Below are 22,230 nucleotides of genomic sequence, written 5' to 3'. Positions count from 1 at the left end.
GTTGTGAAAGGTGTCCTATATGTATATATAGTTCCTTTGTAACTTCCTATTTTGTTAAAATAGCTGCATTCACAGGCTTCAGTTACTAATTCTATTAATTTCTGCCCTATGATCCCCCTTTTGATTAGACGTTCTGTACAGATTGTTTAATGGAATGGAAATCCATATTTCCATTCTTAATTTGAATGCATACAGACATGCAAGTAGATACCATGTGTCAATTAAGGCCAACATCCTAGATATTTTTCTCTTAAGTTTTGCTAAAAGACCCATAATTCACTGAAAAGTGAAAAATTACCATTCCACCAAAAAAGTTATTGTTCTAAGATGGCAGAGTGTTTTACTCTTTTTTTTTTTTTTTTTTAAGATTATGCAGTAAAATAGTGACCATAGTTTCTTCTCTCAAAACTATTGCAAACCTATGGGGGAAGACAAGGCAGAAAATCATAAAATCAACATAGAGATTGCAAAAACAAACAAACACCCCAAACTTCACAAATATGGTAGTTTGGTGATGGGGAATATTATAATATGATTAATAAAAACAGGAGAGCAACAATCAGAGCAGAGATGGTCTAAGGAGATAATAAGCCTTGCTTTAGTACAAAGAAAGGTGTAAGACAGGTTTATGAATACAAGGAAAATTTTTCAAGTGAATTCTATGTATGAGGACTATTTCCCCATCCCTACGGGATTTTCCAGGCATTTAAAAACGAGAATAACTGGACTGTCTGGGTGGCTCTAAAGCCTCTGCCTTTGGCTCAGGTCATGATCCCAGCATCCTGGGATCAAGCCTCAGATCAGGCTTTCCTCTCAGCAGGGAGCCTGCTTCCCCCTCTCTCTGCCTACTTGTGATGAATCTATCAAAAAAAAAAAAGGAAAATAACTACTAAGCATTCATAAACAATACACGGTAGTTTTTATTCTTTCTCAAAACCTTCAATGAGAGCTAAATCTTAATAACACTTATGTTAAACACCAATTTTAATATGCTAATTTTATGAATTAGGAAATTACCAAGGGATTAAAGGGACTTCACTGGAGTGCAGACTTCAAGACTCTATTTTCCGTATGCAAAAGCAAATGTGTAGAAGTGTGTCTATCAAATTTGAGAGTATGAATAAGATAAAGATAATTATCAACCTGTTTTGACTTAAAGGAAACTTCCTCAAAATGCTTGATTGACATATAAAACTGGTAACCTTAAGAAGCAGTACAAGCTGGGAAAAAAAATTGAACCCAACTTTAAGAATAACTTAGATAAATTCCATAAGTGAAAATTATGTGAGGATGGGGCTGTCTGCAAGAGGTATTTCTAACTCTTGGGTTCAAGAAGGGAATATTAGCATTCCAGAGACATTTGTTTGCTATGCTCCAAAACGAATCCTGGCTTTTAATGAGGAGAAATCAAATTTAGTGTGGTGTGTGGTATGTATTCTGCTATGAAGAGGTTTCAGATGTCTAGCATGTGTGTGCCTTAATTCAACTTGAATTGAAAAACTTCACCCTAATCCATACTTTGTATTTTAGCATAATTTAATTGATAGGGGCATTAGGTAATAAGGCTTCCCTCTCACCTATAAGTCTCTGAACGGCAAGGAAGAGTACTGTTATTTAAAAAAAAAAAAATTGTAAATTTAGAAGAAATTCTCCTTAGAGAAATTTCTTTTCTAAAGCAAGCACACTTTTTACCTGGGAGTAGATTTGTGGAAACCAATCTTTGCTGACTTCATTATATATTCGCTCTTAAATATAAGAGCCTCTCGTGTGTGTGCGTATGTATGTGCGCATGTTATGTACTATGTAGAAAACTGTGGAAAGTTATCCATAATTTCTTAACTCATCTGAAAATAAATTGGGTTGGCAGGAATTTTCATTATTGAGGAAATATTCCCCAGCTTCCATAATTTATGGCAAGTTTTCTTTAGAAAAGATGGCTATCTGTTTTCCTAAACTGGAAATAGGATCTAGTTAGAGCTACACCCACAGAGCCTTTTCTGTAAAGCTCGGTTTCACTACTGGCCTTAGGTTATTTGTCTCCTTTCCAATTAGTTCTCGGGTTTAGATTTACTTTTCTATTTTTAGGACCAGGTTAATACTCTCTGTTCTGTTCACATAAGTAATCACTTAGAAAAATACATAACCAAATTTTAGCAGTAAGAGAGGCACGTATCTTCAGTACCTGTACAAGAGGAAAATTCTGTGTATGTCATATTGAGCCAAACAGACTGTTCATAAATATATATGTAAACATATATACAACTTGTGTATATGTATATATAATGCACATGCCCGTATAAATGTCAGCATACCTACATGTGCTTATTCATTCTTCTCCTTCATTTCTCTGTAGACTGGGAGGTCTTGTGAAGGCAAGGTCTTTCTATTTTTGTAACTCATTCTAGCCCGTAGTGCACTACCTTGTGTATTGTCAGATGATGTTTACTAGATGCTTTATTTTTAAAAAAAAACCTTCTCTCTGGATGAGTGGGTGGCTGGTTCTGTAGAAAAAATGTTAGAACCCTGGTCTCCTATGCTATGATGTGGCATTTAAATTCTCAAAAACACTAGTCCTTCTAGAAGAAAGACATAGGGACCTCCAAACTATAATTGCCCAAAGAGTCTTTCAGAATTGATCTGAGGGGCGCCTGGGTGGCTCAGTGGGTAAAGCCTCTGCCTTCGGCTCGGGTCATGATCTCAGGGTCCTGGGATCGAGCCCCGCATCGGGCTCTCTGCTCAGTGGGGAGCCTGTTTCTCCCTCTCTCTCTGCCTGCCTCTCTGCCTACTTGTGACCTCTCTCTCTGTCAAATAAATAAATAAAATCTTAAAAAAAAAAAAAATTGATCTGAAAACTCCTGAATTTGGATCCCCACTGAAATCTCAGTGATTTAAAAAAAAAAAAAAAAAAGGTTGGTATTATGTACATAAGCTCATACACTGCTCTGAACCTATTAGTGGAATCAATTTTTATAATCTCTCATAAAAAGCCTCCCTTTTAAACCTGAAACTATCAATGTGATGGCTTTTTCTCTAGAAGTGCCAAAGTGACAGCAATACTTGAATAGCTTTCTGCTAAGTATATCTGTGATGCTAAATAGTTCTGGCATGCAGTTTACTCAAAACTCATATCGAGGCAGAAAACTTCTAAATAGTTTATTGGATTATCAGGTCAGTTGGCTGATGCCCTTGACTCTCCTGTGCATAATAAAATACATAATATATTTTAAATTTTTTATAGTCTATAATATGTTGAGTAGATTATTTAACTTTATATTTTTGCTATTTTTTTTATTTTGAAATTCTCCTTGATAAAAGCTCAAATGTAGGGACATTAAAGCTCTGTTAGACGTTTCCCCTTATGAATTCTTCACATGATTGAAGGCAAGAGTTCCAGGAAATTATATTTTGTTTTTGGTTGGAAATCTGTGTGTTAACAGTGTATATGGGGGTTGGGGGGATGATACGTTGAGATTCATTACCTATTCTTTTTAAAAATATATGCTGCCTACTTAAATACATTTTTGAGTTTTGATTATGTTTGCAACTAAATGAGAGTATATAAATTAAATATGTGTGCTTTTTTAGAAATAATTGCAATTTTAATGGTCTATCTTCTCCCCAAAGAGAAGTGATCTAAATTTGAAAATGAGTATAATGCATTTTATTTTTCATAGTAGGATAATAATGTTTTAAAGAACACTTTCTTTCCAAAGATACATAGAAATATTTTAGCATGAATATTTTTCTTAAAAGAGGCTTGTGGATGAAAAAATATTTCGACAGAGAAAGAGCTTATGCTCATTTTAATACTACTTTGCTAATTAATAGCAAAATGTTATGATGTGGAAACTGTCAGTCTATCTGAATATCTGTTTACCTGAAAAATATGGCTACACTTAAGCTTTAATTCGACCTAACCAGTTTTGGCTTCTTGCTTCTTTTTGACCGGCCCAACTCCCACTAATTCTAGGCTAGTCCAAATCATTCCTGGCAGTGTCCTGCTCACTTTGGACTTAGTACTTTGGCAAGAGATGCAGACTGTAATGGAGTAAGAAGTCCCATTCTTGAGCATTAAAATGGTAGGCAGTCCAAGCTTATCCGTGATTAAGTATATTCAGGTGTACCATTCTTGTGTGGGAAGAGGTGTCTGCACCTTTGAAAAGGCTTTGTTTTAAGTGTGAAATATATGCCATAGAATTAAGGGAAGCACAGTGATTTATTCCTCAGGGTTATTTGGGAGGATTTAATAGGGCAGATACTCTAGAACACATCACCTCTCTTTAACGTAGTAGTAGTTATTCCAAAAGCCGGTACACTGCTTCCCATCTCAGAGGCAGCATAAAACAGCTCCTAAGGGCCAGTGTTCTTACTTTTTTTTTTTTCTTTATGCCTGTCTGCCAATCCAAACTGCTGTCATGTTGTGACATCTCACTAATTGAGCTGAGTAGAGCTCAGAGGACAGGCAATTTTTCTTTTCTGTTCTTGCCCTGCCATCATCTAGAAGAAAAATTGTTTTTCTTAAGAGATTTCTCTTCCCCCGCATTTGTGTCTACACATAAACTATTCTTGATCATTCCAAAGTAATACCCCTCAGGCTTGTTAAAATCTTTTGGAACTTTGATCATTTTTCTTGAGAGCTGCCAGAATCACTCATGAAAGCAATTTTCTTATGCCTGTTGTCCACTCTGTCTTGAATTTTACTGTGTTTTGATACTGGATATCACTACTCTGCAAATACTCAAAATTACTTTTGTTATTCAGATGTTCTTATGTATCTCTAGAATGTTCTTTATTAGGCTGTTTTGGTAAATATTCCTAATGCGGTTGTCAGGGAACAAGAATTATGTCCTTTTCAAGGGTCCTTCTAGCTGGACTAAGAATGGAATTGACTTGAGACAGATTAACAAGAGAAAATCATACTTAGTAGAGCATGTGTGGGGAATCCACATAGACATGAAAATTCCAAGGACAGGCAATATGAGGTCTACATGTCATTCTGAACCAAGGAGAAAGAGGGTAAGAGTCTAGGACTTCAGGGGAAAGGAATACAATTCACAGGGTGATAAGAAGAGCAGGTGTTTGGTAATTAGATGTTTGCCCTGCTATGCAGATGTGCCACTTTGATAATATTATCTCTGAGAGTGATCCTTATTCTGGGAAAGACCTCTTCTGTGTATTTAAGGGAGGTGCAAAAGTTTCCCTTTAGCTGATAGGGTCTCGATTGCTTTCATCTTAGAGTAATTTTCCTGCCAAAGTAGCCAATAGGGGGGCAGCCTGCTCTTAGGCCCTATACTGTTCCTAGGCAGGAATTCCAGGATTGTCTGGGGACAGCTACAAAGTTATGAACAGGAAAATTTTGTCAAATTTTGTCTTTGTAACTCTTTCACTGTGTTCCCATATCTCATTATCCCTGGTCTCAACTCCTAAAGTCCTGAAGTATTACATTGGATAACATCAGCTTCAGCATGAAATCACAGCATCTGTGTTTCCAATTTTCTAAAACTGTCTTCTTAACCAAGTACTTAAGGTAGAAGTTCTCAAGTGTTTTTATAGAAAAATATTGGCAGAACCTAATTTTCATATCTTTTTTGAATCATTCTGTCAGTCTTTTAAGCTTTAAATACAGAATAGAAACTTGCCTCTTTTTCAGGTAGTGAAAGAACATGGTTTTGACTCTAACCACAAGATTTGGTTATAATAAACATACCTTTCAGAAAATGAAATTGAAATGATGGGAGTGTAGCACTCACAGACCTGTACCCCTGGGGATAAAAATACATTATATGTTTATTAAAAAAAAAAAATTTGGAAGGGAAGGCGAACCATAAGAGACTATGGACTCTGAAAAACAACCTGAGGGTTTTGAAGGGTCAGGGGTGGGAGGTTGGGGGAACAGGTGGTGGGTAATGGGGAGGGCACGTTTTGCATGGAGCACTGGGTGTTGTGCAAAAAGAATGAATACTGTTACGCTGAAAAAATAAATAAAATGGAAAAAAAAATTCTGAATATCTACTTGAAAGTAAGATATTAATGTCTTGCTAATTATCTGTTTTTTAAGATATAATTTATAACATTGTATACATTTAAGATGTGCAGTGTGCTGATTTGATACATTTATATTTGCAATGTCATTATTAAGACATTAACATGTCTCCCATGTCACATAACTATCATTTCCTTTTTGTGATGAGAACAATTAAGATCTAATCTCTTCGCCACTTTGAAGCTTATAGTAGAGTATTATTGATTATAATCACTATGCTGTACATTAGATCTTCAGGATTTGCCTATGAGTTAAAGTTTATACCCTTTAGATCTTTCAAGCTTTATCCCAATATTGTTACCAGAAAGCCGGTTACCTAGCTCCTGAATGGCTCCTATACTAGACCCCTACAGAAAAGCTTTTATTGAATCATGATTTATTTTTTTTTCTACATGACTTGAGAGTCAGGATAAAAATAGTTTCTCTGAGAAGCTTATCTGAATTTTGAAATCCAGAGTTCATTGTTTTGTTTTTATTATGTGAGTCACCGTACAATACATCATTAGTTTTTGATGTAGTGTTCCATGATTCTCTATTTGCATATAAGTTGTTTCATAACCTTTACTGATCATAAAAATAGAACAGTCACCATGGGGGTAGGAAGTGGTGTAAAGATACTTTCTCAGGACCCTGCTCTGGACACTGTAGTCTGCACAGTTAGAGTGGATCCAGGAATGTGTATTTGTTAACAGTGGATTGTTTTTACTGGTTCTTCTGATCAGGCAACTTAGTGAATGCTGCCATAATTGAGATTCTTGCCACTGAGGCTACCATTTCTGCTAAGTTCAGCTTGGAAAAGATTTTCTTTGCAGTTAACTTAGCCTGTCCTTTCAAATCCAAACAGTGAACACAACCACTGTTTGTTTGTTACTCAAAGCCAATCTGGGGGGACCCGCCCCCCACTTCACAGAAGAGGAGACTGAGGCTTACAGAGGTATAATGACTTGCCCAAATCCACCCACTGATACATGCAACAGGTTGAGTCAATCAGGTCTGAGGTCAAATGCTGCCCTGTCATCTCCTAGTTGTGGGAGCAGGAGAAAATTATTTAACCTGAGTCTCACCTTCATAATCTGTCAAATGGGTATAATAATGCCAACTACCTCATGAAATTATTGTATTAATATAAAATGAAAATACATACTTTCTATCTCATTTTTGGAAAAATAGTGTGTGCTTGATAAATGTTAGGTAGGATGCTTTTTCCTTGGTCTCTAACACATAATTTGTGTTTCCAACTCCATTTGCTTTCACCTATATAATACTGCCTTTTAGAACTAAGTTATGCAGATTGCTTCTCTTTTTACATTTAGCTACTTGAACATTTGTGGTCAAATATTTTAGTCGTAATAACTCAGCTTAGATACATAGTAAAGCTACTGTCACTGCTTCCTGTACAGGAAGCCTAATTTATTTTATTTCTAAATATCCTGTTCAGCACTGCATTTTGTTTGTTTGTTTGTAGCAGAAAGGAACATAACTTTTTATATATTTGTGACTAATTTCTATGAATTAGTGATTCTTTGCATCTTTATTTTTATAAACATTTTTAAGGAGTATAACAAAAAGATGGCCAAATCATGATGGGTAAAGCTCTATGAATTTTCACATAGTGAACCTTTCCTTTCAGTTACCACTGGCATCAGGAAATCATACATTATCGACATCTCAGATGGCCCCTTTGTGCTCTACCTTTCTTACTACCCGCTTCCTCTCACCAAATAGAACTACTACTTCCAACAGTATTGTTGGGGAGGAAAAATTTTTGCTTTACCTTTCAACATTCTTCTTGCTGGTCTAAGAATTAAAATCATTTGGTACAGATTAAGAGGACAAAAACAAAAGTTTAGTAACAGTATATCTCCTACGTGGGAGTGACCCAGGAATACAGAGTAACTCCCTGAAATGGCCGGAAGTCATCACCCTAAATACCATCTTCAACTAAAGACAGAAAGGATGTTGGGGCTGGGGAGTGGGTTATGACAGGTTATAGGGAAAAGCACAGTAAACATAAGTAAGGTTGTTATGCGTATTTAAGTTGATGCTTTCTCTGTTGATAAGAAGTTCTAGAGATTGAGTCATACCCCCCTCTTTCCTGCTGCAGAGAGAGAGGCACCCTTACAAATGGAGTTTTCCTTTATATATGTAAATATCTCTTACAACAGAGTAACTTATACTTGGTTTTCAAAACTTCTCCTGTGTTTACAGTTTCTTAAAAATAACTGGATTACAATAATTTGTCAAAGAGGCATATTTTAGGGTGGTGTATTTTTGTACCACTTCACTATAAATTAGTTTTTTCATTATAAAAATGATTTACATAAATAGATTCTGCACTGTACACTCTTTGTGCCTGTCTTTTCCTCCCCAGCATGTTTGTGACAGCATCCGTGTTGTGATTTGTGCTAATATTTCATTTCCATTGCTCTATGATGTCTTTAGGTAGATCATATTATTGTATAGACCACATCTTATCTATTTTTATTGTTGATGGATGGATATTTGATTTGTTCTGAATTGGGGGCTATTAGAAATAACACTGCTATGACTATCCCCATCTTGCGGTGCTCATATGTGTGCATTTCTGTTGAATACATACCTAAGAGTAGACTTCCTGTCATTGGGTATGCTTATACATTCAACTTCAGTAGAGAATTGCCATTTTTTTAACTTCTAAATTATCTCAAGTTGTCCTAAATACAAACAGTATATACTTCTAGATAATGATGTGAAATATGGCCTATCTGACACCACGAAAAGGGGTGTGGAAGTTGTACAGATACATTAAGTGTTATCTCAGCACATGTTCTGTCACAGCATATCAGTGACTAGTGTCTTCCCCTAAGTCACAGCTGCCTTCCCAAAGAGAACAAGTGTAGGAGCACTGCCTCCTGCCTGAATTCCGCTCACCTCTCTCCTAAACAACCATTGTAACCATCATGTTTCCGCTGTCTCTAATCTCCCCTCTCCTCCCCTCTGCTCCAACCTCACACAGCAGCCTCTGTGAGCTTTCTAAATCACGGATCTGGTTATACATAAAACCTTTCATAGGTCTCTTGTTACCTTTGGGATAAAGTGCAAACTATGTAATATAGTTTATAAGACATTTAATGATATTGCCTAAAACACATGTCTCTGAGCTCAGAGTCCTTTCCAAGTCAGCAAGGCCCTCGGGCCAGGGAAGCTTCTTGTGAGTCCAGAGGAAGGAGCCCCACTTCTATGTTTCTGTCTCCTCAACAGCCCTCATACAGGCTTTCTCGTAGAGAGTGAGGCTCTCACATTTTAAGGCTGATCATATAAATCAAGTGATTGTCTAGCATGCTGTCTTTTAACAAAAATTGACTTTCAACTTAGGAGTCACCAAACACTCTTTAATGATGTTAGATACTTGGATTTACTCTATTGCCTTCTCTTTGGAAGCTACTCATCAAACTCCCTCCACACTGGATTAAAGTCCCGCTCCACTGCTATTTACATATAGACTTCCCAGGGCCATTTGGAGTTGCAGCTTCTCCACTGAAGAGAAATCTCTCTTGGATGGCAAGGTAAGGGACACTGTGCTTATGACCTGTGCCGAAAGCATGGAAGTACAGATCCAATTGCAAAGTCTGCCTCCAAAGAATATTCTCTATAATAGCAGAAGGGTTGTCCAAAGCCATGTTCCTGCTAATAGACAACAATCTTGTCACCCTTGGAACTGAAGGTAAATTGATTTGAGTAGCAATATTAGGGAAGAAGTTTGAGTTGAGCAGACTCTCCAACACACAGTATGTCAGATGGAGGCCAGCAGGTTCCATGTGTCATAAAGCAGATTGGTAATAACACAGAGTGAAATTGCTGTTGCTTTGCTCTGTTCTGGAGCAAGGGAACACAATTGTATTTAAGTCACTGCAGATCCAAAATTTTGCATTGTGTTCATTTAAAAAGACATTTGACATGAGCCTTGTGTTTTTATATTTTTAAGTTTTAGCTCACACTCACTTTCTAAAGGTGCCTTACCTGACCACCTCTCTACTCGCACTTCTTCTATTTGCCCTTCTTTGGTTCTCCTTTTCCTACTATATGATGTCCCCACTTACTGTTGGTTTTAATTTTTGGCTGCCTCTCCTTGCTATTCCTAAAACAGATGTACAGTCTGGTTCTGGATGAGCACCTTGAAAAGGGATGACGGTGTTTTAGATTAGGTTCTCCCAGAAGCAGACCTCAGACAGGATTCAAAAACAAGAATTTCTCAAGTGCAGGCAGTGTCATTAAGGAAATAAGTGCTTCAGGGAAGGGCAAAAACCAGTAAGAGGGATGTTATTAAGCCGGAAACCATGGCAGCTACCAAAGCGGAAGCTTATTGGGAACTCTAAGAGACTTTGAAAACCCATGCCTAGGGTTTTCATACCTTGAAGGGCCAGGAAATTGGGATATTCATGGGAAAAGTACAGTAGGAAATATCAGTGACATGAGCATGTACTACATGTTCATCATTCTGTAGGAAAACAAGTAAGGGACACTCTGACATTCTACAACACTCTCTTCTCTTCTGACAATAAATCTCCGTGTATCAGGAAAGGGGAAACCACCTTTACCATGAGAAAGTAACCTCTTCCTGGGGAGGATTTAAATGAACATAAGTCCTCCAGCAAATCCCTTTTCCTTAGGCATGAGGAGACTTATCTCTTGGCTGTGCAAATGCCCCTGAATAAGTAGAAAAATATAAGATACTGCAGGGACCCATGGTTTGGAGTGGTACAATATAGTAGTTAATATATTTTACTTTGCATTATTCAAATATTACGGTTATATCTCCCTGCCGTATGACTAGGTACATTGGGAGAAGACCTAGAGAAATGTGACAGGTAAAATTACCTAAGTGTATGATGTTGACAGGGACTTCTTAGCAACAGTAATTTTTTTTTCCCATTTTATTTATTTTTTTCAGCATAACAGTATTCATTGTTTTTGCACAACACCCAGTGCTCCATGCAAAACGTGCCCTCCCTATTACCCACCACCTGTTCCCCCAACCTCCCACCCCTGACCCTTCAAAACCCTCAGGTTGTTTTTCAGAGTCCATAGTCTCTTACGGTTCGCCTCTCGTCTGATCTCGGAAGCTAAGCAGGGTCGGGCCTGGTTAGTACTTGGATGGGAGCAACAGTAATTTTTTAATGAGCCCTGGTAGATTTCAGAAAGAGAAGAGGTAAAAATCAAATGGAATTTACGGTAATTATAAATGTTTTGAAAGGCAACTTTAATTTTGTGCACCTGTGCCATCATTCATTCATTCATTCTTTCACTCAGCAAACACTGAGAATAAATGCTGTGCCAGGAGGAGACCTCATTTACACTCATTTCAACTCCACTGCTCAGTTTTCACTGGGAACTTGTATTCCTGGAATCTCAAGTGAATGGTTAGAATTAGAGATAATGCTCTAGATGCTTGTGGTATCAGAACTGCTTTACCTTTAAAAATGCATGAAGCAATTTGGACTCAATCAGCAAAATTATCTATTCTTTCTCTGTCTTACGATGATTTGCAACTAACCTAAACCTCAACCCAAATTGGCTGAAAAAAATAAGACAATACATTACCTCATATAATAAATCTAGTGATGATGCAGGCACTAGGACTGGTTGGTTCCGTGGCTCAGCCTTGTTATCGAGAACAGAGTTGCTCTCAACCTCTCTGCTTTGTCATCTTTGGTGTTGATTCCTTCCTCGGGATTTTAGGAGGACTGACATCAGCAGTTTTAGGCATAGCCTCCTGATGCGGCAATAACCAGAAGAATAAGAAAGTGCCTCTCTTTGAGGGATCTTAGGAACAAAAGAATTTTCCCTCAGTCTCCTTCCCTTCCTAAAAGACTATCTCAATGCTTCATTGGCTGAAGTTGGATTTTGTGCCCATTCCTAAGCCATCTTTGGAAGGAGTCATGAGATGAACTTGATTAGCTCAATCAAGGACTTTCCAACCTCTTTTTAAAATTTCATAACACATATAGGAATTAGTAATACTCATCTGGGAAACTGGAATATGTGTTTCAAGCTGTCTATGGCAGGAGTGAATGGTCTGAGACCCCCTAGACTCAATGTCACAGGCACATCTAAAATCCACTTTGGAGACACTGGTGTGGCCAGACAGTGCTCACATGTGTGTGAGAATCATGGGACCTAACTTGCTAAAATCCAGACTCTGAGTAGATCTGAGGGTAAGGAGATAGAGACTGTGATTTTAACAAGCTCCCAGATAGTAGCAAAGCTCTGGATCTACAGATAACACCTGGAGATGCTAATGTATAGCCTTTGAGGAGCTCTTTCCTAGACTGGAGAATCACCTGGGGTGCCATGTGTTTTGAGAAGTCAACTAAAATGCCTACTGTATGCTCCTAAGGTTAGTCTTTTTGACATTTAATTTGATAAGGCACAGATAGTTTTAAGTAACCCTTGAGACTTCTATTAAGACGGAAAAAATGTTTTTAATCGAGTATCTGAAAGTCTCTTATGTGTGAAGAAAAATGACCTAGTAACTTTCCTTATGAAGATATGAATTGCCTGATTTGCCTTTACTCTTCCATGACAAGTTTTCTTTCTTTTTTTGGCAAGAGCATCATTCTATCTTGCAAGTTACTTGGCATCACCAACCTTCCAGTGCCTCAGCCTATCTGATAAATAAGCAGACTTAAATCAGATAAACAGTATATCCACACACCATTTTGTTGAAAACTGGATTGCCAACTTTAATTTGTCTTTTTAAAAAATGATTTTTCTATATGTGATCTCTGAAGCTATGTCTGTATGAAGCTGAACAAATGATAAGTTCAGTAAAGTCCAGGGAAAATGGAACATTTGATGTGAAGAGAGGCCTGTCTGGATTCTTTCTTTGCTGTCAGCCCAGAGTTGTAAGCATTAGGATTGAAGTCCTCTATGTTTAAGAAGCCAAACCAGAAAAAAAAATTGAGTAAAATAGTGAATAATTTTGGGGAAACAGTTGGTCAAGTTGGCTATTTAACACAAAATGGGGATAGCTCTAAGAGAAAAAAACTGAATTGAAACAGCTTTGCAATGTAAAAATGAAATATGAACATCTTGAACTCAATATATGATCCTCTTTACATGAATTATTGCCTGTCATTTGCAATGCACATTACTCAAAACTACTGAAAAATCTGTTCTGGCTTATTACTTAATTAAAAGTAAGTTATGAGCATTTTCAATCTTTATATAATTTATATCATTTGCAAGTCATGAATTTTCCATAATTCTGTTGGCCTTAATCATCAAAAAAAAAAGTATTGCTATGCTTAAATACAATCGCTATGCATCTTTTCCACTCTCTAGCAGATGTTAAAAAAGAAACTATCACAGCTGGTAAAAATTGATATTCAGAAGTATAAAACATGGCAGTGAAAAGATTAATTTTCTGTATTCAATGTCCTTGATTCTTGAAAACTTTAAACTTTCTTCACGGTAAGGCCAGTGGTTTCATTGTCTGGTTGGCAGTGGGCAGATGATAACGTTCTGCTCTATTTTACTTTATGATGAACCAAAGAGGACTGGTTGTTTCTCTAATGAGTTTGTGAGAGATGCTTCGATGCTGATACATTAGCTGCATCCTTTGAACTGCTATGATGAGGAAGTGAAAAGTAGTTTTAACAACTTGCTAAAATTATCATCATTAGAGTGAATGAAGCACTAAAATATATATACCAGATGTTTAAATTGGTTAGATTTGGGAGAAAACCTACAATTAATTTACATTTTAGTGCTAAGTACAAATTTTAATTTATTCTGATTAACTACTTTATAGCCCATCTAGAATACCATTTGAAGGAGTTATGGAAAAGCTATAAAAGAAGTCATCATCAAGAGATGACACTTTATTGGCATAGAAGAAGAGTTTCATTCCTGATGCCCATGTTGCTCAAAAGAGTTCAACTTGCACTCGCCCAGAACCTGTTATTGAGTTACAAGCTTGGAATCAATATGGGAAGCAGATTCACTCACTTAATTACAATTTGTGCCAAGATTTAATCCCTCCACAGATCAGGTAAATTGTTCTAATCTACATGCACATGCTTTATACTTCCACAATCAAGTCACCCGCAGAAGTGTAAGCAGATTTCTTGATAAGAATTATTATAAATGGGACTGGCTGAATAGAAACGGACAGTTGAGTTCCAAAGCTTTCCCCTAGATGAGAAAACCTTGAAGGTATAAATGACATGGCAATAACACAGTCAACAATATGTGCCTGGCTTTGCATTAGGTATTCTGTAAGTAGCAGCTGTTATTATTAGCATTGCTATTAATTGTGATACTGGTGAGGATTTGGGGAGAAGGTTTTTGGAAACCTCACTGTATACCAAACTTTCTTCACATCCAGATGTTATAATCTGGTGGTTCCTTGGAAAGTTATCGACTGCCAAGTTCATTATTTGGACCCATCCGTGTTTGCTACCAGGTATTCTTTGATTAGTTGTCAGGATTTTAAAAATAGGAACTTCTGCGTGAAAATTTGGATTCCTAACATCTCTGTAAAAATCAGAATATCTGGCAAATTTCAACTGAATCTGAAAATGGCTGTCCTCTTTAGACAGGTGCTATCAGTTTGGTCATCTTCTTTCCCTGTCCCGTAGGCCTGCCCTGTACCTAGGCCCGCCATCCATAGCCAGGCTCGTCCCTTCCCAGGTAGCCTGGCAAGAGCATGCAGTTACCCACATTTCATGTTTTGATAATCAGGTTATAAATGAGGGCAGCAAACTATCATATAAAATATGTTGTATCTGGGAGGGGGGAAGGGAGAAAAAAATATATTATATACTCCTCCTTTAACAAATAGACCTTTGTAACAACCCAGAATTCTAAGTTTACATTTGGGATGGAATGTGGTGCTATAAGGAGAGCCAGTCTTCAGCCCATGCTTTGTCCTTGTGCTTTTCCGGCCCCAACTCTGCCCCACTATTTGTACATGCTCTGTCCACTACAGCCCCAACACCCCACTGCCACCCTTCAGGTCTAGGGGTACTTACGTGCAGGGAAAGATGAGTCTCATCCGTCAGGAGAATAAGCATAGGGAAGAGACCCAACTCATGAGAGCAACTCAAACTCATTTGGCAAAGAAGTATTTTTTACTGCTCTTTATATTTTTTAATTTCAATTCCAGTGTAGCTAACATACAATGCTGTATTAGTTTCAGGTGTACGATATAGTGATCCAGCTGTCCCATGCATTACTCAGTGCTTATCACAAGTGCACTCTTTAATCCTCTTCGACTATGTCACCCACCCCCCCACCTCCCCTTGGGTAACCATTTGTTTGTTCTTTATAGTTAAGAGTCTGGTTTTTTGAGTTGTCTTTTTTTTTTTTTTCCCTTTGTTCATTTGCTTCGTTTCTTAAATTTTACACATGAATGAAATCGTATGGTATTGTCTTTCTCTGACTAATTTTGCTTTGCATTGTACCCTGTACATCTATCCATGTTGTTGTAAATGGCAAGATTTTCCTTTTTATGGCTGAATGATATTCCATTGTATATATATGCCACCTCTTCTTCATCGATCCAGTGGACACTGGGCTGCTTTCATCATTTGGCTATTATGAGTAATGATTAAATGAGCATAGTGTTGTATATATACTTTTGAATTAGTGTTTTCATATTCTTCTTCGGATCAATACCCAGTAGTGTGATTACTGGATCATAGAGTAGCTCAAGTTTTAGTTGTTTTGAGGAATATTTGTGCCAGAGACTTCTGGAGTTCAGTTTTTTGGAAGGTGGTCTAACAGATGCTAGAAGGAACCACCTAGAGCCACAGCCCCTTCTTTGCCTCTGCAGATTCTTCACCATAAGGAAGAGGTCCAGCTGGAACTGGGCTAGAGAGGGTTTCTCTGAACTCAGGGAAGAAGCCGGAGACAGTAGGGTCCATGACTCTTTGTGATGACACTTGTGATTCTGCTTTCTTACGACAGTTTTACAATGAAAGCCATATTCTTAGAATTGAAGTTTCTGTGAGAAATAACATGACTGATGGAAAAATAATGTGGAGACTTGGAAGAATATTTTTATATGGAGATTATTTTATGTATTTATGTCACATGCCCAGAATCTGCAGGTGTTTGAGTTAAAGGTCTTAGTCATTCTGCTGCCCATTTTGTAGTGCTTTGTTTATGGTACATAGTTGTTGTTCATGAATATTAATTTCTTGTCTTAATGCCAGAGTGAAATTTGTAGAACACTTACTAAATTATTTCAATTGAAATAGGAAAGAAATCAGTTTCATCTAAAAGGCTTTTTGTGTGTGGAGGGGGGGAATGGTTACCTGGGTGGTTCAGTTGGTTGAGCCTCTGACTTTGGCTCAGGATGTGATCTCTAGTCCTGGGATCAAGCCCAGTGTTGGGCTCCTCGCTCAGGAGGGAGCTTGCTTGTCCCATTCCCTCATCTGCCACCCTCCCTCAAACAAAATCTTTAGAAAAAAATGAAAGGCTTTAAGGATAATGCCCTTAAAACAATGATTCTCAAATTGTCTGGTTTTAAGTTCCCTTATACTCTAAAAACTTTCCAAAAGAACTTTTGTTTATATGGATTGTATCTGTGTTTACTGTTTTCAAAATATAAAGTGGGTAATTAAAAAAATAATTTATTTAAATAATTAAATCCTTACATGTTAACAATACTACGTGAAAAAAATAGCTATATATTCCAAAATAAAAAGTTTTTTAAAAATGTCATCGTTTGATATTTTGCAGGTTTTTTCATATCCAGGATCATAGAAGACAGCCAGCTTCTCATATCTGTTTCAGGGTTCAGTTGTTCATAATGGGCTTTAGTGAAGCATAAGAAATTTCAGCCCTATACAGACATGTAGACAGAAGAAGTATTTTAGTAGACCTTTTTAGATAACTTCAGATAGTCTTTGATATATACCAAAATTTGACTAATAGTTTTTCAACATTCAGTTGCAATGTAAAACATGAAATCATAACAATCCACTTTTCATTCTCCGTGACCTTAAAATCCAGCGAGCTATCTGACAATTTGTATAAATCTTTAATCCATGATTTTGTAACTTGATGCTTGGGTCATGTAGTGTGTATTTTTTGATTGAGTTATGCTGAAATATTGACCTATTTCACTACATAATATCCAAAATTTATATTAATATCACCACTGATCTTATCAGAAAAAAAATTATGTATTGAGAAGCTTCCTAAGTTTGTGGTGGCAGATTCAAATTTTCCACAATTTTACTTTTTCCCTGGAAGCTTGATTTTATCAAGGTGGACAGATGCTATTGTTTTTCTTCACTTCATTTTTTTAAGAATTTATCTGCTAACTATTCAGGTTTGTATAACCATAGTTTATCTGCAAAATGTTCTTTCTTTTAAGTAAAAGTGTTAACCTATGATGGAAGGAACTAGTTTAGCTTGCAACTCAATTGTGTATAAGTGCCTTTTCTTGAGAGAACCATCTAAATTCAGTGTAGTAGAAGGGCTTTACACACGCTTCAGAATTAGTCATGCAGCAGATTATAAGGATGTCTAGCCACATTTTATAGTAGAGAAGAATGCAATGATCAATAGTACAGTTTTGTACCATTCCTTGATTCATCTTAGGTACCAGCAGTCTTACCCACATTGCTTTTGCATCATCATTACAGATGTCATAGGAGTTAAATTAAAAGGCCAATGACATCTGTATTATAATTTTTATGAGGGTAGTTTTGCCCTATAGACCCTCTGGAAGTGTCTCAAGGATGCCTTAGGCGTTCACAAACCACACTCTGGAAGCTACTACCTGGGGTACTTGGGTGGCTCAGTCAATTAAGCATCTGTCTCAGGCTCAGGACATAATCTCTGATGGGGCAGTATTGTGGGGGTTGGGGGTGCTGGGATAGAGCCCTGCATGGGGCTCCCTGAGCAGTGAGGGGTCTGCTTCTCCTTCTGCCCTTCCCCCTTCCCCTGCTCTCTCTCGTGCACTCTGTCCCTCAAATAAATAAAATCTTTAAAAAAACAAAAATTACTACATTAAACAGTAAGAGGATGAGCATAGAACCTCCTGAAATAAATCAGCATTTCCCTTTTAGATTTCCCACTTTTTCATAATAAATCCATTATAAAAAGACTTTAGAGCATTTCTTTTTTTAAATTTTTTAAAGAATGCTACCTAAACCCTTTTGCCAAGACATTACAATTCTAATGAGCCTCACTATCAGAAGGCTATTTTCAGGGATGCCTGGATGGCTTGGTCATTAAACATCTGCCTTTGGCTCAGGTCATGATCCCAGGGTCCTGGGACTGAGCCCTGCATAGGGCTCCCTGCTCTGACTGAAGTCTGTTTCGCCCTTCACACTCCCTCTGCTTGGATTCCCTCTCTCATTGTGTCTCTCTCTGTCACATAAATATATAAAATGTTTAAAACAAAACAAAAAACTATTTTCATTCATGACCAAAATCTTTCCTACTCAAGTTTAGAATCACTATGTGAGTACATACGCTTACCATGCCTTTTTATAATTCTTCTCTATAAATATTGCTCTTTTTTTTTTTTAATTTATTTGACAGACAGAAATCACAAGTAGGCAGAGAGGCAGGCACAGAGAGAGGGGGAGGCAGGCTCCCAGCCAAGCAGAGAGCCCAATGCGGGGCTCAATCCCTGGACCCCAGGATCATGACCTGAGCTGAAGGCAGAGGCTTTAACCCACTGAGCCACCCAGGCGCCCCTGTAAGTATTGCTCTTAAGTTGCTCTTCAGTCTTCTGTTTTTGGGTAGTGTTAGGCTTTTCCAACAATTTACTCTGTGTGCCATTAATCAGTCTTTTCCCTTGGATTCTGCTTATCCCAGTCTCATTTAAGTCATCAGACCTAAAGAAAAGCCGTCGGATGGTTTCAGATTCTCATTGTCAAAGTATACTCTCCTGGGTCAGTCGGTCTTTTTTTTTTTTTTTTTTCCCTCCCTAGCATTACCAGTGGCACGCACTTTCTCCAGGCTCCCAAGATAGGGACCACACGGTTAACTGAACTTGACCAGGATGTATAGGAATGCCAGATATTTCAGAGACCTGTTCCTCTATTTACTCCCATAAGCTTTGTGTTAGTTCCAACTCTGGATCATAACACAGACACCCGAGCTCTCAGTCAGATTTTAGAATTGCTAAATGTGCTTTCTTGCTCCATCTTTCATCTGCTCTAATTAATGAATCTGTCCATTAGATCTTTTTTTTTTTTTTAAGATTTTATTTATTTGACAGAGACACAGTGAGAGAGGGAACACAAGCAGGGAGAGAGAGAGGCAGAAGCAGGCCTCCACTGAGCAGGGAGCCCAATGCGGGGCTCGATCCTGGGACTCTGGGACCATGACCCGAGCTGAAGGCAGACACCCGAGGACCGAACCACCCAGGCGCCCCTGTCCATTAGATCTTAAGGCATAGTTATGAGGGCCTAGACACTGAAGTCCAGTAAGCATATCTTATCATTGTTGTCATTTATTACTTGACCTTTGGCAAGGTTAAATTCTCAGAATCCCAACATCCTAATCACAAATGGTAATGATAATATCTATATTATTGAATTAGCATATGAAAAAATCATATACAGAAATTATCTACTACAGTTTGACTGTAGTAATCCTCAAAAATGATAGCTATCATTGCTAATGATATATATATTATATATATAAATATATATATATATAATGCTAATAGATCATTCTAAGGGCTATGTCCCATTTCTACTCACTTTTCTCAGTTCTTTGTCTAAGGGTAAGTTACTCTAGGACTGGGTATTCTTTTTCAGAGCCTCCAAAAGGGAAGTAAACTTTTCAGAAGGGCAAGTACCCTCAGTGGGCTTGAGTGGATGTCATTTATTCTCCATGTGATGTCATTACTCTCCATTTACTCTAACAGTCAGGTGGAGTTCATACGTATTTAGATGTATGATCAATGTTAAGGTCTTCAGACTATTTTTAAAGAACTTTTGGATTACTCTTTAAAATTTGGGATAAGAATGCAGTAATAGATTACCATCAGTGATTCTACAAAGAATATGCTCAGGATATTCTTTCATAGCAATTTAAAATCATAACTGTTATCTCAATATTTACAAAAAGTCTGTGATCATGTTATTTTAGAGTTTTTGGAAACTCATTTTGATTTACAGGATATTATGGTAATTTAAAATACCAACACAAGGTGTTTATCACAGAACCCTTGTAGGTCTCATCAAATTCTGCAATTCAATAAAAAACCAGCTCTAAGTATTAGATTATTTTATTCAAATTACATGTAGTGTTCTACATACTGAGCAATAGCTCTAAAGTTCTATCTTTACTGAGGAAAGATGAGAATTTTCACTTTTGATTAAACTAAATTGCATCTTTCAAGAACTTTCCAATTAATTATAATTCAAATAAAGATTTTCATTAGTGTTCAGAAGAGGCTAAATTTAAGTATATTAATAAATTAACAAGATTAAAATTTTAATGCTGTGAAGGACTCTGGAAAGTGTCTAGAGTTTTAAGAAGACAACTTAGTGGGGCGCCTGGGTGGCTCAGTGGGTTAAGCCGCTGCCTTCGGCTCAGGTCATGATCTCAGGGTCCTGGGATCGAGTCCCGCATCGGGCTCTCTGCTCAGCAGCGAGCCTGCTTCCCTCTCTCTCTCTCTGCCTGCCTCTCTGTCTACTTGTGATTTCTCTCTGTCAAATAGATAAATAAAATCTAAAAAAAAAAAAAAAAGACAACTTAGTAAAGCTTTAAAAATTAAGTCAGAATTCTGAAAAAAAAATTTAAATGTGCAGCTCTTAGTTCTTTCTCAAAACACTGAGACTCTGCAGGCCGTGACTTTTGCACTCTTATGGAACAGCTGGTTTTTGATGTTTTAGTTTTGTATCCACAACAGTTTTAAGGTTTTTTTTTTTTCTTTTTTTTCCTGGCATTAGATAAAGTTATTAAGTGGATATTCTCCAGATTGAATTAACATAGATAATAAAGTCTATAATCATACTTTTAGAAAGATGTCATCTAATTTTAAATTAAATAATAATCCTAGAAGTTAGAGTCGGGTAGCTTCTTCTATAAAGGGCCAGATAGTAAATATTTTAGTCTTTGCAGGCCACATGATCTCTGGCAGGACTAGTTGGCTCTGTTGTTTGGCAAAGTTAGCCAGAAACATTACTAAACAAAGAACATGTCTGGGTTTCACAACAAACTTTTAATACACCAGCAGGCAGTAGACTGGATTTGGCTCATGGGTTTTCCTTTGCCAGCCCTCAAGCCCCCTGTAAAAGCTTCACAGAATATCTGGAATTAGAGAAGACAGTAAAAATCAGATCACACAAATAAAATAGCAGATCCCATTAGCCTTTCACACATCCAAGTGTTCTCAGGAACAGCGCCTGTAAAAGTGAAGAGTACATTTCTTTTGGGCTCGTGGATATAGCATTCTGTGAAAGCTTAGCCATAGGGTTCATTTTTGCATATAAAACTGTTGACTGCTTATTAGTATAGATCAGCTTTTCAACCATATCTCACATGTTCAACAAGAAGTCACTTAGCATTCTAAGATAGAAGTAATTGTATAAATTCTTATGTTTAAATAATTCTCAGAAATATAGAATTAGACTTTTTTTTTAATTTACAAAATTTTTACTATACACTAATATATAATATAAATCTCCAGATGACATGGTGGATATATTTCCCTAACTTACTTAAGCATGGAAGCCCCACTGAGCAGTCACAGGAGATACATGTAGTAGTGTTTGAGAAATGCTAGTCCTGGGCTTCGGGACGCCTACCAGCCTTCTTAATTATAACTTGCCATCTGGAAATATCTTTCCTGGCTGAAGGGCTCAGTAGGATCCTAAGGATAATTATTCCTTTCCTCAGCCTCCATTTAGGGCTTTCTCTTCTCTGCTCCACCCTTTCCACCTAGATTGTGTCCTGACCTCCCACCTTGTACCAGAACGGGGAGAACTGACCAGAATCCAGGAAAGGTAGTAGATCCTTATGCCCACTACAGCCTAGGTTCTCTGAATTATAGATCAGTTTTAAGTCAGACTCCTGGAACATTAGAGCATCGCACAGTGCTCTTGTTGCAGCAAACAGCTTGAGAAGGCAGGAAGAGTGGGAAGTCATTAAGTGACAGAAGTCATGGGTAAGAGCTGTGAGAGTATGTGTTGTCCCATTTAGGAGAAGCATCCTCGACAGGATGC

At 37.4% G+C, this 22,230-nt stretch overlaps 1 protein-coding gene across 1 annotated transcript in view; it reads left to right on the top strand.

Annotated features, from left to right (window-relative positions):
- Positions 1 to 22,230, top strand: part of THSD7B (thrombospondin type 1 domain containing 7B) — a 568,622-nt gene that overhangs the window by 381,147 nt on the left and 165,245 nt on the right. The gene's annotated exons all lie outside the window — the stretch shown is intronic.

Source organism: Meles meles, chromosome 9 (assembly GCF_922984935.1).
Source record: "Meles meles chromosome 9, mMelMel3.1 paternal haplotype, whole genome shotgun sequence".
In the NCBI taxonomy this organism is placed as follows: Eukaryota; Metazoa; Chordata; class Mammalia; order Carnivora; family Mustelidae; genus Meles; species Meles meles.
This window is presented reverse-complemented; position numbering and strand designations above follow the sequence as displayed.